The sequence below is a fragment of the Xyrauchen texanus genome, chromosome 28 (assembly GCF_025860055.1).
Source record: "Xyrauchen texanus isolate HMW12.3.18 chromosome 28, RBS_HiC_50CHRs, whole genome shotgun sequence".
Classification (NCBI taxonomy): domain Eukaryota; kingdom Metazoa; phylum Chordata; class Actinopteri; order Cypriniformes; family Catostomidae; genus Xyrauchen; species Xyrauchen texanus.
The window spans coordinates 25,980,649-26,006,742 of record NC_068303.1 but is presented as its reverse complement, the minus strand read 5'-3'; the positions used below and the strand labels follow the sequence as shown (position 1 = coordinate 26,006,742).

Here is a 26,094-nt window from a genome sequence, read left to right as displayed (position 1 = left end):
AAGTTTAGGTTTAAATGAGTGGTGGTGGTGTAGTGGCTAAAGCACAGGGCTGTTAATCAGAAGGTCACAGGTTCTAACCCCACAGCCACCACCATTGTGTCCTTGAGCAAGGCACTTAACTCCACGTTGATCTGGGGGGATTGTCCCTGTAATAATTGTAAGTAGCTTTGGATAAAAGCATCTGCCAAATGCATAAATGTTTAAAGATTATTATTTAAAAAAGTTTCTATTTGATTATGATGGAAATGAGAAGTGATAGGGTAGCACATCTCTGCCAGGGCAGCAGAATGACAGTTTGAAGAATAAAAATGTAGCCTTAATAATTTAAAGATTTTTACATCATGATCTGAGAGTATGTTGTGTTATTATCAATCTGGTTTTTAATTCAGAAACTATACTTGTTTTTTTATAAAATAAACGTTAATTGAAGGCAAGCTAACTTGTTATTTTAGTAAGCAATTTTACAGTCTAACACATAAGAAAACAACTAATCGGTTACTTGAAATTTTGAATTTAAGTTCAACCTTCAACCTCTGAACCGGTTTTAAATATTTAAAAATGAGCACTTTGCATAACCTTCTGAGACCTCGTGTCTGCATGCATGGACATTACGCTTTGGCATTGCTATAGGCTATGCATATTTTTATTTAATTTAAACTGACTGATCTCAGTTCAGGAGACTCTAGGCTGTCACTAAAGGGTTCACCTTTGGACGCACCAATTCATGTGACAAAACAACATGGCGCCATGGAGTTTGTCTTTGGGAGAAACAGCAAGAATACTACATTTGGTAAGAAACCTCATTAAGTTTTCACATTAAAACCTGGTTGAGTCAAAAAGATTAGAGTCTCTAGTTTCATCCTTTATGCCATTTTAAAAATGTATCGATTTATCGTGAAACAGCACGCTGTTAAACGCAATGACCACGTACGTGGACTATAGGCTAATTTTCCTTAAAATATCCTATATTTTCTGTGCTGTATCCAGAGTAAGGATAAGGTGCATTTCAAACTGTTCTCAGACCAGTGCATACAGTCAGCACACTTGTGGTTAAGTCATTCCCTAAATAGGGAGCAAGGAAGCATCCTATAGCTTTCCTATGCAGCCAAGTGCAATCACTCCTAACAACTGGTCAAAAGTTAAGTTTCAGGCTGAAGATGATGTTTGGACTACTTAATATGTTTCGCAGACACGGGACAATGTTAATCAGTAGAAATATTCAGAATTTTTCATAGGGGCTACTATTTAAAAATTAAAAAGGGTAATGGAAAGTGCACCAAGTAGTCCCGCTGGGATCTCAGGAGGATACAACAGCATTTAGATAAAAAAAATATTTAAAAAAATGTCTGCACTCACACATAGAAAAATACATTCCAAATTTTCTGAAGCGATACAATCACTTTAAATAATGACAGGATTTGCTTTTTGGGTGAACGATTCCTTTCACAACATCATGCATCCACAGCATCAACCAATGCATTGAGTTGTAACAGCAAGATTTAGTTGAGAGAAGCAGTTTTATTGCTGCCCACAGCAGGAAAAGGAACACTGAAAAATAAAATATATTTTTATATTTTTTTAAATAGAATATTTGAGTAGTGTTTTTACAAATCAAATATTTAAGGCTGAACACGTATTCAATTTATCAATTACTCATATCTCTAAAACATAGTTTGAAGAACTTAACTTTTTCCAGATTTCAAGTTGCCAAAAGTGCCCCTAATTGAAAAAATTCTCATATATGGAATTTATGTATATGTCAGAGAATGTCAGGGCACAATGTGAATGAGGGGGTTTTTAGCACCCATTCCCAGATTTCCCTTAACTGATCAAAATTTCACAGCACGTGATGAAGCATGCACAGTCAATAAGTCATTAGCAGACAGTGTCTGAAGGCCTGTGACCCACCCAGCTTATTGGGAGCTGTGTATAGAGCACAACAGTCACAATCTGGAGGTAAAAATCCCAATAATTGTCTACCTATTTTCAGCAATAATGTGTTTACTTTTCAAGACAGATATGCCATTAACTCCAAGGTTGTCAAGTTATACAGTTTCTGTAGAGGCCACAAGTCAAAATATTTTCAGCTTAATTTCCCCCAAAATTTGTTTAATTGCCAAATTGATTTTAAAGAACTACACTAACCATAATCCTAAAATAAGCTCCACCATTCTGATAAATTGCTGTTACAATGAAAACAGAGACTGGCCATCACTCAGTTGGCCAAGGACCGAATGGCGGCGTGGTTGGGGACCGGAATGTTTCTTTTTCTCTCTCTCTCTCTCTCTCTCTCTCTCTCTCTCTCTCTCTCTCTCTCTCCCCTCACTCTTTCCCTTTCTCCCTCCCCTCGTCTCTCCCAGGGTTCAAAGAGGCGGGGAAGACCTGCCGGCAGAAGGACGGCCAGATGGGCAACACCTCAGGAGAGTGCGTCAAGCCGGAGGTTTCCCCGGCCTGAATCGAGTGGTGGAGGAGTGTGATGAGGAGGAGGGCGTGGCTAGGCCGTGAGGACACACACCCGGCCCTGAATCATCCAGGAGGGTGATAAGTATGAGCTGGAGATGCCAGTTGAGGAGAGAGAGAGATGCACATGTCTGTGTGTGTGCATCTATGTTTCATTGTACTGTTTAAATTTGAGTTTGAAATTAAAGTTCTATTGATAGTTCACTCCAGTTCCCGCTTCCTCCTTGGTAGGGAAGGCAAAGTCTGCCACACTCTCAGTTTAATTATATTCCATTACAGCACACTCCCCCTTTCACATATCACCCCGTTATCACCCCGTTTTCCCTCCTCTCTCATCCCTCTGCTTCTCAATCTCCCTGCATGTCTCCATCAGAGTGCAGAGTGTGATGTTCTCAGAGACATAGCGGCTTCCCGCACAGCCTGGGGCCATGCAAACAGCCTGCGACAGCCTCACAGGGGCCTTGTGTCAAAGTATAGTAACCATGATGAGCACAGTTCCAGAGTATTCTCAGTGGGATCTAGTGATTTCATCTTTTTTTCTCTCTCTCTTGTTAGTTCACAGCTGGTAGAGCATGTACAATGCTCAAACCTTGATGTACTATTACACAGTCCAGTTACTGTCTGTGCACAAAAAATAGGACCCTTGTCAGGCAGGAAATCACTATGCTTTAAGTCATACAGGCAAAGTCAAAGGGGTGTGGCCAGGAAGTTTTGGTATTTTCATACAAGTATATGCTAAGTCTAGCCACAAGTGTGCCAAATTGCGTGCACAAAGCACCTATGGGCTGGGTCAGTTGCAATTGATTGCAATCTAGTTTCTACTCCATTACCGTCCTATTATATTGTCCATTCCCTGTCAAACAACACAGATATAAAATAAGGCAGCACATTCATAAGTAGTTGGTAGTGTAAATAGACTGTATGCAATTAATTAGAAGACTTACATTATTTTGTGCATTAACTAAGCAGTTACATGTTAAATGTGACACGCTCCCGTGTCAAGGAGGAGGGCAGGGCCGGGCAGTGAGTGCGCTGGAGCCGCTGCCAGGGGTGGAGGGACTTGCTACCGGCTGCCAGAATACGGGGAGGCGTTCCATCCGCCATGGGTCGGTGTACTCGCTGCTGTCTGCATGGGGAGGAGCGGCTGTTGTCCACCAGAGGGTGGAAGAGTGGTCGAGGACCAGGCGATGGTGTGTCTGGGAACTGGCAAGAAATATTTTTTCTCTCTTCACTCTCTCTCTCACTGTCGCTCCGCCTTGACCTTTACTTTTTCTCTGTTCCCTCCCCTTGTCTCCCTCCCAGGTCTCGAAAGGTGGGATGTACATCATGCCGGGTATTCCCTGGCCTGAGGCAAAGGAGGGAGGAGTGTGACGAGGAGGAGGGTGGGGCCGGGTCGTGAGTGTGCACAGCTGGCCCCCAATCGGGCTCATCAGCCGAGGAGAGGGATAAAGCCGAGCCGGATGTGGCAGTTCGGGAGAGAGAGAGCCACACGCAGCTGCCGTAAGTGTTTATGTTTGTGTCTTTTTAAGTTTTCATTAAATTCATGTCATTATTTTGATGGTTCAGCTGGCTCCCACCTACTCCTTGCCTGACCTTTACCTGTTACAGCTCCTTTTATACACATGTTGTGGTTCAGTATGTAGGCTTCATTAAATTCTAGAGAATGTAAATATTATTAATCATTTTCATCTACTGAAACACAAATCATGGCTAGTATTAACAGTGACTGTATCAGCACACACTTCACTTCTACTGGTCGACTTTGATTTTGAAAAATGAAGTACATTTATTGACACTTCAAATGAAAGAAAATATGATCAAAATAACAAAGTGATCAAAAGTATCATAACAAATCCAAACATTTTACTCTCTCCAACTTCCACGGCATGGTGAAAATACAAATACAAATTAGATCATAAATACAATTGTAAATATAAACATAATAATCAGAATTGAAAAATAAACCATAAACTATAGATAGTTTAAGACAAATATTTGCTTCATAAAACGGCTACAACAGTGATCGTCATAGACATAATTTGATTTTGTCTATGACGAAAATCACTTTATTTTCAGAGTTTGGACATTAACATTTTATCAACTGCTGGTGGAACTGCTGCAAATGCAAGATCTGAGTTTAGATTGCACTGAAAACAGACCTACTTTTGAAACTTCTTGATGTAATTATCTATTTCTCAGGAAAATAGCAAATTGCATTTTGCGCCACTTCATTTACATACAATACACCCACAGTTTGCACGCATACACCCACAGTTAGTGCAAACACACCCACCCATGCCCACTAGTGCTTTGTGCTGGCATGAAAATTGCACTTACAATCAGCACTCTCATGAAAATGTTGTAACTGATAAATTCTTTGATGCGTTCTAGCACTCACGAAAATTGAGCCCCCCATGTCAACTTGAAAATAATCTTTAAAAGAAACATGTCTCAAGACCCTTGTATTCTGTACCATTTGTCAAAACCATTCAAATTATTCACAGTTTCCTTAACTCTGAATAGTCAACTTGTCATTCAGGAAACCTACCTACTAATCAATTCTGAAAATAAGTTGTTTTTCACATCCCTTGATGCGTTAGCCATGTATTTGAAGGATATGAATACACCCTGCACAAGAGACATTGTAAATTATCATTTGAAACAGCATTAAAATGTTTAACTAGGACAAGGTGCCCCACTGTCAACCCAACTGCACCATCTGTCGAATCTGTATCACAAACATTCAACAGCCCATAAACCCAGACTCAGAATTTTTCCCCCAAAGGAGCCTTCTCATCAGTCTATTAATGGTATAGGATTACCAGACTGTGTCCTCCTCTGTCTGGAGATACACAGCCAGCTCTGGAATCCTTGCTGTCTCTGATCCTGTGATTGGCACCCTGATGTGAGTCACATTGAGCAGACACCTGCATCAGTGTGAACGGGAATCCCTTGCCTTCTGACAAAATGGATTTCCTTGTCAAAATCATGTCTCACTGTCTAATTTGTGTTTTCTGGGTAGACAACCAGGATTGAACTGGCAATAGAGAGCACCAGGACTATTCCCTGCATACCCTGTTTTTGCGCCAATGCACTTGTGGGTCGGCTGTCAAAATTGTTTTTGTGCAAAGTAAATGTCCAAACATTTAAAGGGAGAGTTCATCCAAAAATAAAAACTATATCATTATTTTCTCACCCTAATGTCATTCTGAACTCCTAATCTTAATGACTTTCTTTTCTCTTCTTTTAGGCAGAATTTTAGCCTCAGTCATCATTCACTTACATTGTAAGAAAAAAGGACACAATGAAAATGAATGATCACTGAGGCTAACATTCTGCCTAAAATATAAAAAAGAAAGTCATTAGGATTTGGAACAACACAAGGGTGAGTAAATATTGACATAACTTTCATTTTGGGTAAACTGTTATTTTAAAAGCGGAAAAATAATTCTGCCATCACCAGCCAGGCCAATCTTTCATCCACCTAAACATTTCATGATATTGAAGTTTTTGTTTTTATATTTAATGTATTGTGCCATTTAATTTTGCTACCTTTTCAATGTAATTACAGTCATTTGAGACACATCAAAGTACAGTGAAAATAAATATCATGTATTAGGGCTGTCGATTTAACGCTTTAATTCAGTGCGATTAATTTGACAACAAATACGCAATTAATCGCATACCATAATAAGGAAGATTCCTGAGAAATGCAAGCTTGTAGTACCACCTGTTTACTCCAGAGGGCAGTAAGTTAAATTTCAGCTGTATGAGCAATGCGCAGTTTATACAGTGAAGAAAACACTTCAGTAGGCAGAACATCACAAACATGCGTTACGTTCTTGCGTTCAAAACACTTGATGGAGCGCAAATCCGAACTAAGGAATCTCAAGATGTGTTTAAAGATTGAGTATTAAACTATATTTAACTTGACACAGTGACCTAAACATTTTATGTTTATGATGCGATGCACCCACTGATCTATATATAGATCAGTGGATGCACCCGAGACTCGATACAAGCATGTCTGACGCAGGGTGTGGCTGGATTGAGATTGACAAAATTTGGAAGTTACCCATAAATATTTAATCAAGAATAAAATCAAAGAAATTTCCTTCAAACTTATTTATAAGTATTACCTCACTAATTATTTTCTTGTACAGATATTTAATTGTGATGTCGATATATTCTGAACATTTTCTGGTCTTCAGGCGGAAACATTTTTTCATTTATTTTGAAGTTGTCCCTAATCGACTTGTTTTTGGTCTGATTTCTGCAAGATTGTTAGAGATCATATTATTCCCAGCTTCAACTTTGTTTTGAAAATGTCATTGTTTTTTAGCTTTGACATGTCTCTTCATAAGGAATATTATGTTCAATAATATGGTAGTAAACAATACATTGTATTCTAAAGCCGCTTTATGTATTGTCTTATCAATGATAAACTCTTCTGCCACAAGATGCATTTTGCAATGAAATGCAACGATGTATAATTATATATTGATATAAATATGTATAATCGTTATATATTGAATTATTGTTATATGAGGGGCTTTCTCATCAAATATCAGCTTTTCTCAGCTTTATTTAAAAAAATATAAGGTTTTCAAACAAAAGTCTTATTATCCCAATATTAGATTAGTCCAATATTTTATGATTCATGTAATATTACAACATGTACAAGTACTGATGTTTTTTTCTTTAGCAATAATCATGGAAATGGTTGTTTTTTTGTAGCCAAGTCTTTAAGGTATGTGCAAACAAAGACTTTCAAAAATAAACCAACCCTGAGGTTGACCAGCATAAGAAATGTGACAACTAGCCCAGATCTCCCCTATATAGTGGGGAATTATACAGTACACTGTGGGTTGTGTTGGGTCAGCATCCGTGTCCATCCCTGGTAAGATGTTGTAATTGTGTGCAGTTACAGGATTCCCAACAGGAGATGTGCCACTACAAAGGGTTTCAAAAGGACAAAAATAATACTAGCAAAATTCAGTTGTCTGCAGTTGCAACTCTTTTTCTATCTACTTGCTCTTGTTCCTGCTTCGCTTCTCTGCTGTACCGCTGTGTCTCAGTGGAGCTGAGTGAGAGTGACCTCGCAATCGACTGCTAATACAACTGTCATCGCCTCACAGCACACGCTAGAAAAAAGCATGAGGATGGGGGTCTGTGGGGGAGGCAAAGAGAGTGGGAGAGTGAGAGACAGTGAAGGCACTGAGGGATAAAACATGGAATGAGAGTTTGTGGTTAGGCAATGTGCCACGACAATGCATCTTAACAATTTTCGCGAGGGTGCTAATTAGTCGTACCTGGGGAACACGCAAATAGGTGTGGGTGGGAGTGCTCACGTTATCTGTGGCTGTGTACGCGCAAACTGTGGGTGTATACATGTAAAAACATGGTCTATGATAATAAAGTGGTGCAAAACAAAACATTTGTTGTTTTTGTAAGAAATAGGTAATTGCGCTTAAATTAATTGTTATCCCAAAAATGAAAATTCTCTCATCATTTACTCACTCTCATGCCATCTCAGATGTTTATGACTTTCTTTCTTCTGCAAAATGCAAACACAGAGTTTTAGAAGAATATTTCAGCTCTGTAGGTCTATGCAAGTGAATGGTGGCCAGAAATCTGAAGTTCCAAAAAGCACATAAAGGCAGCAAAAAAGTAATCCATATGACTCCAGTAGTTAAATCCATGTCTTCAGAAGTGATATGATAGGTGTGGCTGAGAAACAGATCTATTTCTAAGCTCTAAAAACACATATATATGCAGTCAAGTGTCTTTCTGCTGATGCTAATGTTGTTTCTCATGATAGTGTGACGTGGTTTTCAATCTGTGCTGTGTTTCTAATGCTATACACATATCAGGCATATTCTATACACAAAGGTGCATTTACACAAAAATAATGCTATGAAATGTTTTAAAAAAGAAATTATCAACATTGAAACAGAAATGACGAATGCTGAATTAATCATAGAAAATTATTCAAAAAGGAAAGTGACCTGCTCCATCATTTTGAGACACTTTGACCCTGAAGCACATTTTGAGTTTTATTCAGTAAAGTAAAAATAATAAAAAGTAAACCTTGGCTGATACTTTCCCTTGTATTTTAGTGCATAAAACTCAAAATGTGTTTCTGGGTCAAAATGACTTAAAATGATAGAGCATGTCATGATGACAATGTTTAAGGTTACACTGATGCTGCATTTCACTTACAAAAAAGTAAAGGTAGGTCAGAGCTGGCATTGTTTGTCTTTTATGCAACAATGCATCTTTAAATTTGCAGCAAGCACAAAGCCTTCTCTTAAAGGAATATTCCAGGTTCAATACAAGTCAGGCTCAGTTAACAGCATTTATGGCATAATGTTGATTGCCACAAAACATTATTTCGACTCATCCCTCCTTTTCTTTAAAAAAGCAATATTGAAGGTTACAGTGAGGCATTTACAATAGAAGTGAATGGGGCCAATTTTTGGAGGGTTTAAAGGCAGAAATGTGAAGCTTATAATTTTATAAATTATTAAATCTTCTCTTAAAACTAATGTGTAATTTGATTTATAAAGTTGTTTAAATCATCATTTTTATAGTCATTTTAGGGTTTGTTGACATTACATCGTCAAGGCAATGAAGTTAGGTTAGTAAGCAATTTTGGAGGACACAGAAAATGTTAGTAAGTGATTTTATCGCACTAAAATCATGTTAACATGCATACTGTTTATGTCTTATGGCTATAACTTTGAAACAGCGAGTAGTTTAACATTTACAGATTGGCCCCATTCACTTCCATTTTAAATGCCTCACTGTGACTTATGTTTTTGCTTTTCTTAAAGAAAGGGAGGGGCAAGTCAAAATACATTTTTGAGGTAATCAACATTATGCCACAAATGCTGTTGATTGAGCTCAACTTGTATTGAACCCGGAATATTCCTTTAACTTGGCTGTTTAAAGATGTCTCAAAACAAATGTACTGAAATATAATCAGAAGAGAATAACTTAGAAAGTATGTTTCACAACATGTCTTAATCAGATCTACAGATGGAGAGAATATTTATAGTGTACCAGGATATAAAAACAACAACAATATATTTCTATGAAAAGGGATTAATGTATAGTTAAGACATGAAGGAATCATCCCACGACTTCAGAGGTAACAGTCTAGGTTTCATGCAAAATAAAAAATAATCTTTCTTTTGTGCATATGCTTTTTCATAACAGAACTCTCAGAATATGATTTAGTATGGAGCTAACCCTTGAATTTTAACATGGTATGAAATTTCCATCTTGGATTTCCTCAAAGGGCAGGATTGGCTGCTCAAGACAGCACAATTTCACCCTATCTGGGATTGTAGGCAATAACAGTCATTTTAAAACAAACAAATAAATAAATAAGTTCATGTCAAGTCTCCCCAACACATGCACACAGTGAAAGAGAGAGAAGAAAAAAGAGACCACCAAATAGGTAGATAGAAAAAGAGGAAAAATGAGCAAAAGAAAGATAAGGAGAGGTGGAAAATAACTGCAAGAGAAAGAAACTGTGAAAAAGAAAGTGGATGCTTCTGGCATGACTTAATACACATGAGTGGAGAGCAGTGCGTATGGTTGTAGGGCATTACATTTAAGCACCATCAGCTTGAATGGTCACTGCAATGCTCTCCATTAAAAGTAGGTCAGTTTTAGTACCAGGGCATTGCCAGTGAGAGGGCCGTGTCCATATTTAATGCGCTATCAAAAGAGCGCTATAAACCTCTCCATTGCAGGAGAAAAAAACTAGTATTTTTTTATTATATTATTACTTTCAGTCTTCTGTGGAACACAAAAGAAAATATCGGTATAATCTTCACTTTCACTAAACAATTTAATTGATACTTTTTTCGATACAATGAAAGTGAACGGTCATTCTGCCTAACATCTCCTTTTGTTTTACATGGAAGAAATCAAGTTGTAGAAACATCTAAAGGATGATCAGTGGAAACAGGATGCACCTGAGCTCAATTTTGAGTGTCATGGCAAAGGCTGTGAATAGTTATGTACATGTGTGTAAAATGATCAATGGAAAGGAGGAGGCGAGAACCGGCTTGACGATATAAATAATAGTTTAATGATAAACTTAAAAGACAACATAAACACACACATGACGGACATGTCCGTAAACGATCTCTCTCTCTCGCACGATCCTCTGCAGTCGACCTTTAACCCTCACGGAGGCATAATTAGCCTAATATGGGACCGGGTGTGTAGGATCACGACCCGGCCCCGCCCTCCGCCCTGCCACAATGTGATTGTTTTGTTTTTTATTTTTAATAAATTTGCAAAGATTTCAAACAAACTTCTTTCACTTTGTCATTATGGGGTATTGTTTGTAGAATTTGGAGGAAAATAATGAATATAATCCATTTGAAATTAGGCTGTAACATAACAAAATGTGGAAAAAGTGAAGCGCTGTGAATACTTTCCGGATGCACTGTATATAAATGTGCTCATGGTTCTGACGTCATAATAATGTCATGTAAAAAAAAAATGTTTCACTGTATTTCAAATTTTTGGGGGTATCACTATTTTGAATATCACATAATATTCAGAATATCATTATTTTGTAATACTCAGTGCATTTATTTGTAAAAAGACATCAATATTTTCCTCTTTTTAACTCGTATTTATCCAGTAATGCAGGCACACTGTAATTTAATATACAACATAACTACCATACTTCATTTTACAGTTTGTGCATGTATACTGCCCATGCTGCCCTAAGGTTAAAGGTGATTGATCTATATCCAGAAATCATTTAAAAACTCACCACAGCAGAAATCAAGCTCAGTCCCTAAACAGAAAAATGGAGCAGTTTCTGTAATGACAACAGAAATATGGTTGCTTCCCTATGCCAGACAGCCTGCAGCCAACTCCTTATCAAATTAATTATAATCAGAGGTTCTTTCTTCATGGCTATATAAATATCACACTTTTATCATGGCTATAAATCTCAACATCAAGTCCATTTTACAAATTGTCACTCATCTTAATAGTCAGGTCCCCCTAAAAAGAGATTGCGGTGTCTTTTCTTTTCTCTCTGCATAATGAAGAAATATCATCAGCCATAGATCTGGTTCTCTTAATAGCAGGATTGCCTTGAAAATATCAAATGTTTTTCCCTTTGTAAATTGACATGCTCATATAAAGATTTATAATACATGTAGACCACTACAAAACAGTGTTCACACTTTTGTTTTTGTGAAATCAACCTACAAAGGGCTTACTTGGATTTCTCTGCATAATATGCTTGGACAGAAGAAGGCATTTTAACATTTACACTATACATTTTTCTGGTTTATTTTTTAACCCAAAATGCTAGATTGAGTCTGCTGGGTCATTTTGTTGGGTTATTTTCACAGTGTTGGGTAGTTTCGTGAGCGACAACCAATAGGAATGAAGACGGTGTCAGTGGAGGTCACGTCATCCGTCTCCATTGAGTCGAGTGTAGGCAAGACAGAGAAGTTTCTGTGAGGGATTTCACTGTTCTATGTGATTCGTCTGTATCCACATACATGGATATAATAAAAAATTATACATGGAAAAGAAATTGTCGGTAGTCTGATTGAGTTTGATTCATACATTGATTTTTCGTTTATCATATTAACAGTGGCGGAGCTAGGGGGGTGACCAGGGGTGTCCGTGGCCACCATGGAATGAAGCCTGGCCCCCCATTGACCACCCCACTCGCAATTGCCATTTTTGAGCACAACGCTTAACATGTACTGCCTGAAAATGTCTGTGCCACCACAGACTGATTGCTGGCCCCATCCCGGCCACCCCTGTGAAAAACATTTTGCATATTAATAATGATGCAATGAGCACTGCTGCAGTTCGGATATAAAAAATTCTCCCCTGCAGAATGGGCATTTTAGGGGACAAGAAAACTGATTCCTTGTCAAATTAGAATGAAATCGTAGTATTACAAGCAAAATGCCTCATCTGTGATCATATTTTCAGAAGACATGGCCAGACGTGCAGTCCACCAATAATGTTAGAGTGACAGCAGTAAGAACGCCCACTAGCGACTTCATAGTACAGAGACTAGCAACATCAAGAGATAAAGTCGCTGCATGTGTGTATGTGGCTTTAAGTGAGTTGCGCGACTTTGGCAGTGATGCCACGAGATATCTCTTCGGTTACAATCAATGAAGCTGCGCAAGTCACACGCTTGCACTTTATGGCGCCATTGATGATGGGAGTGATTGAATATGCACGGGTCATGACACGAATGTGGTCGCGTCACTCGTTTGACAGGATGTAAACCTTCTATGTCCAACAGGGAGATGACACAGCTATTTTCATTTGACATCACCTTGAAAATGTGAATATAAGAAAAATGTGCTGTGGTGGGCTAAAGCACTAAACTGTTAAGCAGAAGGTTGTCGGTTCGATCCCCACAGCCACCACCATTGTGTCCTTGAGCAAGGCACTTAACTCCAGGTTGCTCCAGGGGGATTGTCCCTGTAATAAGGGCTCTGTAAGTTGCTTTGGATAAAAGCATCTGCCAAATGCATAAATGTAAAAAATGTAAATGTAAGCATATTATCACTATGAGCTTAAATGTTGGGTTAAATGTACTGGGTAAATAATGGACAGAACACACATTGGGATAAATTAACCAAGCAAAGTTGGCATTTTAACCCAGCTGGTTGGGCTGCCAAATGGGTTATTTTTAACCCAGCCATTTTTAGTGTGTAAAATTTAACAACATCATCATTTGAATAAACAAGTCTGAGATCACATCCATGTGTGTACATATATATGTGTATGTAGCTGTGGGTCATTGTGTGATAGCTGATGTTTAATGGTTGACTGGTGGGTTCTGTCTCTCTCAGGCCTCCGGGCATCCATCTATCCGTCATCACACACACTGAGTGATAAGATAAAATGACATGGCTACCAGTGACTGTCAGCTAAAAAGTAAAAAGAATCTGAGCCTTTCAGTACCAAACTCATTTGTGAGTATGTTTACAATTGAACCACAGAGTGCTATGAATATCACTGGGCTTATATATATATATATATATATATATATATATGTATATATATATATATATATATATATATATATATTATTATTTTATTATTATTATTATTTTTTTTAACTGCACAGCACTACCCCTTATGGTTATTAACCTATGCAGTCTTTCTTACTAAAAATGTACAAACTCTCAAAGTACATCACATCATCATGTATGATTACGTTATTCCTAGTTCAACAAATGTATTAGTAGTTTGACTTCACATGGTCCCCAAGGCAGTGTGGACATGGATGTAAAACAGGATTTTTCTTGTATTTTTTTGTAATTGAAAGAGTTACTATATATATATATATATATATATATATATATATATATATATATATATATATATATATACAGTAACACTCCATTGTACTTTTGGCTTTTTAAGCAGGAGTGAGTCTAACATGACTGCACCATGAAAATCTCTACCAGCCGCCTTAAGTGCCAAGGTTGTCTTAGCAAACAAACTGCAACAATGTATCATACAAACTAGTCTACCTACATATATTACAAGCACACAAATGTATGCTATGCATACTCTACAGTACATCTCTATGAAACACTCATATACTGAATCAATTTGGCAAGAGTTAAAACCACCTTTGTGGGTGAATGAATAGGCTATATTAAGTGTGGCTGGTCTTTGAGGATGTCTTGACTCTGAATGTGTTCTACAATGCTTGCAAGGTCACTGTGAATACAAACCTAGTAGTGTTTACAGTTAGCACATCTGAGGACAAAAGTGCTGTCTTAGTTCTCGCTAAACAATAAAGCCTGTGTTAACTAAAAAGGGCTCTTGAGGAGGTAGTTGATCTATGAAGTGGCACCTATAATGAAAAAAACTAAGCGCCTCTCTTTACAGCCCTGCACTAGAGACCAAAGTTACAGTATGTCCCATTTTGTATTCTACTCCATTTTTGTAGTATAGAAACTGTGAGTTGTGTGTTCACACTAAAAAATGTAAAAAGAAAGTGTAAAATGAGTACCTGGATGATGTGTATTTAAAACACTTTATGTGCTCTAAACTGTAAAGATTTTTAGTGTGAATCTACAATTTATTAAAATTAAAAGACAACTGTATACAGTGACTTCACAGTGAACAGGACCAAAAAATTCCTGTAAAGTAGCAGTGCTGTGTATTTTTTTATATACAGTGTTTGTTAATTGTCACCATTGTTGAGTTTTGTATAATAACTGTTGATATCTTGTGTGCCTGATTGACAACTTATGATAAATAAAAAGATAATCTAGCTTTGCAAACATCCCTGCCTCGTTGTTCATATACAATTATACTATTTCTTTACTTTCAAATGCACCATATGGTGTAGTTTATACATCATAGACTGACATCAATTCAACCACTAATTTAAATAATTTCTCCATCCATCGTCCAATAAATTGTGTTATTAAACACAATTTCCCAACTGGAAGAAATTTAATTAGAAATAAATAAAATAAATTCCCCTCCAAAGGGAACACTTAACACCATAATGGTGACTTCAAACAAAACACCCTTTTCCCATAATGCAGTGTGATGTTTAAATTATGTCTTTTTTTCACAGTAATTTGTTGTGTTGTGACAGAAAATAAACTAGCCTGCATTGATTTTACAGTAAAATATTGAAAACAGTATATTATATTTTAAGAAATTACTGTTAAATCTTGTAAAATCATGGCAATTTTTACAGTGCACAGCAGCAGCTATCCCATATATATGTCCCACATCACATGAATTTTAAACTGGGAAACCATGCGTATTGTAAAAATATGCTGATTTCTTAATCGATATCAATAAGAAATATATATATATATATATATATATATATATATATATATATATATATATATATATATATAAATATATATATAAAAAATATATATTAATATTTAATTTAAAAAATATTATTTATAATATATGTAATTAATATAATAACTCGAGCAGATGAGTAAATCATTGATTAGGCAATACAAAAACACTATCATATGCCTACAGTCCACAGCAACCCATTTGCAAATTAAATTTGTCTATGTACATGTGTGTAAGACGGATGCTTTTGGAGCATCGCACTTTGGTTGCATTGAGTCATAAACAGAGTTTTTAGGTCACTGTGTCAAGTTAAATGTAGTTTGAAACTTAGAAAAACAATCTCGAGACCTCTGCATTTGGAGTTATGCTCTGTTTAGCATGTGTTTAAAGCAACCTACTCTCAAAAAGTAAACGTTACTATAACAAATTTTTTGTGCCACATTCTATGATTTGCCGCAGTTTCCTGGTGAAATTAATACTAGAGGTTGAGTGTTTTGAGTTGAGTGTTTTATTCACATTCACACAAATCACAACTAAAATGGCTGATTATGACTTTATAAACATTTATTTGTTGCTCTATAACTTACACTCTGCTATGTTATGAAATCAAAACACTTTTACTATAACGCCTCATTTGAAAAACAGTACATTTTCACACTTGTATTACAGATCGACCTAAATTTACACACTTATACCAGCATGATTCCACAGTAGCTCACCTGCGAGAGTGATGGACTTTTGATTCGGAAGACAGAGGCTTGAGCCCAGCCAAGCACGCTAGCTGACATGTAAGATGAAAGTGTCAAAGAAGTGAAACTATTTTATTTTTTGTTTACCTCTCATTTACTTTTATGACACTATTGGTTAGGTTTAGATTAATGTTTAAGGTTAGAGAGGTAAGTTAATATTCACCTTAAAAACCTTGTCTGATTACTATTTCATTCGATTTTGGCACCCCCTGCTGAACATTTTACTTGGAAACTCATGTAAAATGAGTTGAAAATGAAGACAAGTACATCAAGCTTCAATTGCTTCGATTGAAGGAATATTCCTTATTACCATCTGGGGACATGATTAGTTGAGTATATTTTTTAAGGCTTTATAATTAATTGCAGTAGATCATTTGAAACACATGAAATATGTAATAACTGCATCACTAGTGCCATCAAATGGAATTGCAAAAATAAACAATGTTTTCAAAACAGCTTTCAGTAAACTCCCCTCGTCTGCTGATCTGTAAACAGTCACATAGTCCAACATGATCTCATGAGAACTCGTATGTACTCTTACGTAAAGTCTGGTTCTAGCAAACGTACATTCTGTTACATTCACATAGACACCGAAACTTACAATATTGACGTATTGACAGCATGTAAACGTCATCATTTTACGTATTTACACATATAGAAATGTACACATTTTTACGTGTACTGTTTGGATTAATTCATATTGAATAATTCATCAGTTTCATTCAGTTCTGCTGCCCTATACAATGTTTTAAAGGATTACATCACTTTAACCAAGACTAAACTTTAAAATATTAAAATGAATAAAAATTGCTTTCATAAAAACGTTTCAGAATATGCCGAAAAACAAAATAAACCACAAAAAGCATCATAAAACAACAATAAAATGAATCCATAAATTTGTTAGATATAATCCAAATCTTCAGACTGCTTTCAGTGAAGAACAGACCCAAAATCAAGCCTTTTATTCAACGATCTCAATGTAACCGTCAACCCGAGTTGGTTTTGTTTTCAAAATTCAAAAACTGCCACCTCAAGCATTATGACCAGCAGGTTTACGGCAGTGATGTCGAATGCTCATTGGCTCTTAAGTGTCTTGTGACCGTTTGCGGCTGCCGTATTCTGGAGTTCATCAGGAGAAGATTTACAGCAATTAATAATTTAAATTCTACTCTCCATCTCACACAATGCTATTGTATGCTGTCAGGGAGCACATCGGATGCAGCGCATCACCCTTTGGACTACTTTTGTACTGAATTTTGCAATTTTTCTGAATAAATTATTGTGATACAATTTATCTGCCTGTTATGTGTTTTGTGTTCTTAATAAATGGTTTGGTTAGGTTTAGGTGTAGCATTAGCAGCTGTAAAATATATATAAATTAATATTTACATTTATGCATTTGGCAGACACTTTTATCCAAAGCGACTTACAGTGCACTTATTACAGGGACAATCCCCCCCGGAGCAATCTGGAGATCGAACCAGCGACCTTCTGATTACCAGTTATGTGCTTTAGCACACTACACCACCACCACTCCATATATATATTTTAACAAAAATGATTGCTACTGTACATTAATCTACTTGTTACATGTTTTTATATTGTTGAAATGTGGTTATGTTTAATGGTTGGTGTAGTGTTAAGGGATCTAAAATATCTATAAAACAATAGAAATTTACAAAAATATATATAAAAATTAGAATATAGTTGTAATGGATTTGACAATATTTTACTTTCTAAAGCTGCAAATACATTAAAATGTTTACATTTTAGATGATTTCCATCATCCATATTGTACATTTTGGTGTCTATTCAAACATAAAAATATGTACGTTTGGGGGCCTGGAGTTGTGAGTTTGAATCCAGAGTGTGCTCAGTGACTCCAGCCAGGTATCCAAAACAACCAAATTGGCCCGGTTGCTAGGGAGGGTAGAGTCACATGGGGTAACCTCCTCGTGGTCGCTATAATGTGTGGCGCTACGTCTCCGTGGTAAAGCGCTCAACAAGTCACGTTATAAGATGTGCGGATTGACGGTCTTAGACGTGGAGGTAACTGAGATTCATTCTCCGACATAGGACCCCCATCTGAGGGTTGCCCCCCAAAATATCATTAAAATATGTGTATTGTAAATATTATAATTATATATTCTTAAAATAATTGTTTAAGAAATAAAATGATACAAATGCAAACGGGGCAACAACAAAAAAACCCTTGGTGTCCCCTTCAAAAATTGCTCTTGAGAATTGTTATGTTTATTGTCCCGCCCCAACATTTTGATGAAATTTTCGCCCCTGATCTCCGAGTCACTACGCCACCATGAGGACTTAGAGCGCACTGGGAATTGGGCATTCCAAATATGAACGTACAAATAGCTACGTATATTAATGAGATCTGGCTGGATAGTTCCGCCCCTAACTCACGCCATTGGTTGAGTAACGTTGTTTGGTGGTGTCTAAGTAGGTAGCTCAAAACAAACACTGGAATTTGTATAGGGCCACAGAGATATTTCTGAGAATATTAAACACTATATAATATAAATCTGGTCTCACAGAATCATGTTACTACTCCTACATTTTTGCACAATGATTTATTTGTATTGTGACAGATTCCTAGTGAAATGAAAACTAGGCGCCACAACAACAATTACTTTTATTCCCATTCACACAAATTACGTAAAACGAGTAAAACGGCAGATTATCAATTCATAAACACTTACTTTTCACCCTGTTTCTCACACAATGTTGTCTTATGACATCTAAACACTTTTACTATATTGTATGAAATGTAAGGCAATACATTTTAACATTTACATCATCAACTGCATTTACAAGCTTGTTGAAGTGCAATCAAATTGCAACTGATAGTGTTGCACTTGCGACCACTTCCTCTGTGTAATGGAGCTTCAAATCATGATCGCGTTAAGGAGAATGCAGATGTCAAGATTTATTGTGAAAAAAGCGATTGGATCGCTTCAGAAGACATGGCTTAAATTACTAGAGATGTGTGGATTTTGGAGCTTAAACATTTTGGATCACATTGACTTACATTTTATGGACAAACACACAAATCATATATCCACAGAAGAAAGAAAGACATTCGAGTTCCACCTTGGATCTGCCATGACATGCAGGAAACCATGCAATATCATTTGCATCAGGCTCAAACAAACATCATATAGTATCTGACTTTATACCCTTCCAGAGCCACTGTGAGACATTTAAAGAGTGATATTTCATTAAGAACATAATAATACACAAGTTTTTGCTGTGTGTGTGTGTGTGTGTGTGTGTGTGTGTGTTCGAGCTTACTAGAGGTGATGGAGTGTAGAGGGAGGGCTGTGGAGTGTGCTCTAAACGTCACAGATAGGGGGAACAGACTCTTATAATGGGAAGGCCGACAGACGTTCCAGTTTCCTTGACAGAAATGGAGGTCAAGTGGAGATTTATGTTAAAGGGAAAACAGGCAGCGAGGGAAAGAAGGGAAATGTGCCTATTATGACTTTAACTAGTGGATGGGGAGGCCAGAGAAGCAGAGCAATGATTTTTAGCTAGACAGAATTAGAGAGAGAAAAAAGGCAGTGAAAACACCATAAAACAGTAGGGAAGGAGTGGATAAGAGCATAGCTGCTTATAATCATGGCTTATGCTAATCAGTGGTTAGCTCATATATATGATGACTGGTGAACATTTACATTTAGTCATTTGGTAGATACTTTTATCCAAAGCAACTTACAGTGTATTTAAGGCACACATTTTATCAGTATGTGCATTCCCTAGGAACAGAACGGTCAGCAAAATTAATCTGACGCATACTGTAATTTCTTTCCTTTTTTTCTTTTCTTTTTTATCCCCTTTTTCTCCCAATTTGGAATTCCCAATTCCCACTACTTAGTAGGTCCTTGTGGTGGTGTACTCACCTCAGTCTGGGTGGCGGAGGACAAGTCTCTGTTGCCTCCGCTTCTGAGACCGTCAATCTGTGCATCTTATCACGTGGCTCATTATGCATGACACTGCACAGACTCCGCATGTGGAGGCTTATGCTACTCTTTGAGATCCACGCACAACTTACCACGCACCCCATTGAGAGCGAGAACCACTAATCGCAATAACGAGAAGGTTACCCTATGTGACTCTACCCTCCCTAGGTACCGGGCCAATTTGGTTGCTTAGGAGACCTGGCTGGAGTCACTTAGCCCACCCTGGATTCAAACTCGCGACTCCAGGGGTGGTAGTCAGCATCAATACTCGATGAGATACCCAGGCCCCTCGCATACTTTAATTTCTTAAAAATGTTCCATGCTGTTTTGAGTTCTAGAGTCCCACAACATTGTGTTAGTGATACACAGGGCATTTAAGACATGCTGGAGCATGAGAATCCTGAGCAAATGCATGACTATGATTAGTGGTACAAAGTTGCCTCAACTGGAGAGCAACTTTTATGTCTCTGCAGCCAAAAGTCTCAGTAACCAGCTCAGAAAATACGCCTCAGGCTGCTTGATCGAGCGTTATCTTTCATTTATCGCTCAAGATGCTTAAGTTGACTGACTTTCAAGTCAAGACTTGTGGAAAAGGCTGGAGGTCTTGGCAGTGGAGCTGCTGCTGCATCAGACTAGTTACTGAAATCAACAAAGACATCGTCAGGCTCTTATGCCTCATTTACAGAAGGATTTGTCTAGTAGTCTGGGGCTGTTGCAGAAACAGATTTGTGGAATCCCACTTCATAGATTTTTGGTTTTCACATTGAAATCACGTTAAAGGTGTGTAACGCAGTACTGCAGTCAGTATTTTTTTCTTCATTAAAAAACGTTTTACTAAATAATTAGTAATTTTGAAAAAAAATTCAATCATGTTCTCTCACATAATTTGAAGTATCCAGTCATGTCTGTAACATTATTAAAGCTGTTTTATTCTACATGAAGAAGGTTTCCCTCATGGGGGCAGCCATGTTAAAATCACATGACCAGCTAATACTATTCGCTTAATCTCAGTAACCACCCTTTTTTTTGGACACTTTCACTCATGGATTAAATTAATCATGGCTGATGGTGAACAGTGAATTTCTACAATAGCATCTCTAACTAAAAACTACTGCATTTCAATGATGGTGCATCCATGCCTCTAGGTGTCACTGCAAGTCCAAGACAACATCAACAAAACAATAACTGAGTGCATTTTTAATAATAAGTAACTTACTAATGTTTGGTGTGACATTTTCAGTTCAGTTTTCTTTTGGTAGTAAAACATGTCATAAAACTTGATGGCAGTGTGTCCTCAGAAATATCAGTGTCTAGACAAGGGCTATTCAACTGGTGGCCCGTGGGCCAAATCCGGCCCGTTTGAAATTTTCAGTGGCCCGCGTGAGGTTGTCAGTTGTCTTAGGGGCTGTTCACACAGAATACATTTAGTGTCTGTTCATGCTGTTTTTAAAATGTGTTCCTATATAAATTCGCTCTAGACGGACGTTATGCCACGTCTTGATGTTTTTACGGTGTCTCATTCAAGACCACCACATTATTTAGACTCTATCAGAGACTGCACTATGAATTTTCATTATCCATAATTTTAATGGAATGGGAAGATTAAAGAACTAAAATCAGAGACAGAAAAGTTCTGTTCATTAATTTGGTCAAGAATTTATTTGATTTGGAAAGTCAAAAGTTAAAATCCTAACATACTGTATATAACAAACTTAGATTTGTATAACGTCTGATGCAACTTCACCAACAAACAAGGGGCATAGAGAGAGCAATGTTTTACATATATAACAAACTTCAATGTTGCTGTTTAATAAAAATTGTATTATCAGTCTTAATTACTCTCTCTCATAAACACAGATGTTTTATTTATATAGTAAACAAATATTATAGACCTACTATAACACGTTATTCTTGACCCACTTGCCCCAAAGATTTTTCCATCTGGCCTAATTGTCAATCAAGTTGAATATCCCTGGTCTAATCTGAGCAGGTTTGAGAGATATTAAGATACTAGAGAGTAGTAATATGAGCATTAAAATATGAAAGCAAATATATGCAAACAATGAAATTGTTTCAGGACCTTATATGTGTTGAAAAGGTTCCATCTGGCCTCATAAAAATTACAAAACAGACTGCTCTCTAAGAAACAAAAGACCATGACTTTTGCTCAAATTTTACAATAAATAAAAAACAAGAAAATTAAGCATGGCGGTGATATTTTTTTACTTAAAAGGATAATTCACCCAAAAATTATAATTCTTTCCTAATTTACTCACCTTCAAGTTGTTCCAAACCATATGACTTTCTTCTGTGGATGACAAAAGGAGAAATTCTGAAAAACTTTGACACTGCCCTCTTTTTCATACAATTATAATGTTTACATGCACTAAAGAAAACAGTTTATTCCGGAGTTTTTGCAGAAAGCAGCGTTCTGAAACATTGTGTAAACGAGAACACTGATTTCCTTGCGCTGTTTAAGGGATTAATGGAAAGCGGTTTAACACGCTCAGGTTTCTCCCAGAAAACGTGACATATAAGCTGGTTTCTTACAGGTGTTTGAGGAGAGCGCATGTGTGTGAACAGACTGGATAAATAACATCATAGGATGGAGCCCAAGAACAAGTCAACACAGTGGAAAAATTTAACATTTCTGGGACTATGGTGAGAAGAGCATATTCACTAAAAATTATACCCATTTATACACACTAAAGTAAAATATTGATTGTTCGCATATGCTCATCAATTGGGGGAATCCCAGAGTTTTATGTAAGAGGAAAATACCTCTATTGCAGTGCAATTCCAGTGCAGGTTGCAATAGAAAGTTAAGGAAACAAACACAGCAATAACTTAGGAATATCTGGAAATTAAGCAAAGCAATATGGACTAAAATAGCTAAGTCTTCCTCGGACACCATATTTGTTATTTAAACAAGCGTCGTGGGTAAATAACATTGCTGTAGAGAAAGCTGCTCACTGGCCAAGCCGTATGTATACAAAAGAGTATGCCGCTTAAACAATGCATGTGAACAGGAATGCTGCTTTTTCGCAATGACCCGCCTTCTAGCACGCAATAGGCCGTTTTTTGTTGTCCATGTAAACATAGTCAATGAAAGTGAATGGTGACTGAGTCTGTAAGACCCTATGCTGGGGAAAAAAATTCTTTGAATTTTCATGATTTAATAATTTTTTCCTCTTGGTTTAGCTAACTAATCCTTTGTCAGAAAACATTATTTTTTAATGCCCTAATTAAGAAGCCTCAAATATATTTTATATGTATCCCTAACATGATTCATTTCTTCAGTTTTACATAATATTTTTGTGTCAAATTAGTGATTTGTTTTAACCTTATGCTAATTAGTTAACTTTTAGCTAGCAATAGCATACATTAACATGCTAAACGCTAATTAGTAATTGCTACTTGAGTAAAACAACATGCAGCATGAATATGTGTACCCGTCCTCGACCTAAGGAATAGCTCAACTCTTCACCACAATGTTAACCCAGCATAACAGAAATCCTTAATCCAAAAATAATCAAATGAATGATTTTATGCATCAAAAATGCATAAAATAACACTTAATTTCAACTATTTTACTCTCAGTACCAAGTCCCATGTAAAGCTTGAACTACAAATCCTCATGCCCACAGTCAAATAAATTGCTCTTTTGCTGACCTTGATTCAACTGTGGACAGTGGTTCCACATCTATAAAATTTGTTTTCTTAAATTAAAATCACAATGCAATCTAAACACGAACACTTTGTGTAGAAAGAACCTAGATGTGTAAAATCAGATGTGTAAATGTAACTCAAATAATTTATTTATTTTTGTACTAGTGGAAGTCAATGTTAACATGCTAGATACATGCAGGTTGGAAATACTAAGAGTGTTGATTAGTAAAGTTGCTATGATTAACAGAATATTTGCTCAACAAATCGAGCAATTAATTTCAGTTGACGTTGACCTGCCCTCATCATTAGTGTAAGCTCCACTCTTCACCATAATGGAAACCCCAAAATTCCAACATAACAGAAACTCCTCTACATCTCAACATAACAAAACATTCACCACTAACATGTATCCCCTTTATAGTCATCTTGCATAAATACACACAAAATAACACTTAATTTTAACATTTACTCTCCCTATCCAGTCACATGCAAAGCATGACAAGAAATGGAAATCCCCTGCCCAGTTTCATCAATGCTACATTAACATCACAAAAAGTATTCATGTAGTCCCAACTCAAATGGATTAATTTGACAAATTTAAATGGACAGTGGAAACTCAATGAAATCAAGTTGTGACTAAATGTTCTACAATTGTGTTGCTTTAGTTAATTTTCATTAAGTAAATTGAACAAGCAGCAATGATACTTTTTTTGAGTGCATGCTGTTGGACATACTTGATTGATTCACATTTACCATACATAATGTAATCTATAGTAGAGTGCATATTTTAGACATTAATTGAAAGCAAAGAAAACAAGTTCAGAAGAGCAACACAATTTTGTTGTGTAGATTACAAATAATATGATTTAGTAAATCGGTTAGTAAAACTTTTCTGATTTTCCAGTGTAACATTCTGCCTATAATCTCCTTTTGTTTTCTACAAAAGAAAGCGGTAGAACAACAAGAGGGTGAATAAATGATGACAGAATTTTTATCTTTGGGTGAACTATTCCTTTAACTTGGCTTAATCTTAAGGGTTAAGTGTCTAAATATGAATCTAAATGTGAGTACCTTATTCACACAGTTTTAAAGGGAATAAAACAGGACATCTTTGATGTTGGCTTCTAACACACTTTGACTGGCAATTCAAAGCAGGATGCTCTTTTTCAAAATGATTTACCTCAAATCACCTTTCCACTTACTTTGCAATTAGTATTTTGCATTTATTGCACAGTGAAGTAACTGTATGCTGTTTTGTATTGTCAGCTGCACTTGAGTCACATTAAAATAAATAAAAAAATAAAAAGAATTTGTTTTCAAAGAGATAACAAGGCATGCAGCTAAACATTCCGTTTATACTTGTCTCGTGAGCTTTCAACTAATGCTTTCAACTAATATGTACCACTGGTTGCGTAGCAACCACAGAAAGTCATCGTCAGGTGTATATCCCAGTGTAATGAAAATCTTCCTGCCTTATGTATAAATCCCAGTTCAAATCTTCCAGTGGAAACCGAGTGTTATTTAGCGTGGCTGATTTTAAGTTAGTGTAACGCAAACACATCCTTAGTACTTTTTTATTAGGTTTCATTGCGTTTATCTTAAACATATTAAAGCAGTAATTTCATGACTTGGAATTTATTTTGTACACACGCGCTCAAAGAGAGAGAGAGAGAGAGAGAGAGAGAGAGAGAGAGAGAGAGAGAGAGAGACGCTCTAGCACTTTTAAAGCGATGATATCATGACAGTTGAGAGACACTGATCACAGAGGACTTCAGCTTTATAAATGATCACAGCATAAAGGTGGGAAACATGAACGCAAGCAAACATGAATAATGAATGGCGTCCAAATCAAGCTAAATTGCGCAATCGCCAGACGAAACTGAACGCCTCCACAGAAATGTGAATGCAGCCACTGCGTCTGTCTGCTGCAGGAAAACTGTCGCATCATTTCTAGCGGATCAGACATAAGTACAATATGCCATGGACGATTCCCAATGCCAAATTATTTCATGCAACATGCTCCTGATTCAGGTCGAAGCACACCCTGTACTGGCTGGAATTATTATGCACTTTATGATAATAATTGATGTACATTATTTCCAAATTGTAATGATGGTCGATCTTAAGAAGGGGTTCTCGGGTAGCCTGAGAAACCAGATGCATGCATGTCTCGCTAGTGGTCTCAGAGTTGAGCAGCCCGTTTTCATGCGGGAGGGTGAATGAATCATCAGATGCACTGTGTAATACACTATGTACTTTGGCACGGCACCCTTACGCATACTAATGCAACTGATTTGAGGTGAGGATTTGTAGTCGATCTTCATTCACAGAAAAGCACATGTCGAGATTTTGCTGTTTTGCATAGCCCTGTG

The 26,094-nt window shown here is 36.8% G+C and overlaps 1 protein-coding gene across 1 annotated transcript in view; it reads right to left on the bottom strand.

The window, feature by feature from the left end:
• The window catches only part of LOC127622280 (XK-related protein 6-like), a 96,102-nt gene that overhangs the window by 69,265 nt on the left and 743 nt on the right, over nucleotides 1–26,094 (bottom strand). The gene's annotated exons all lie outside the window — the stretch shown is intronic.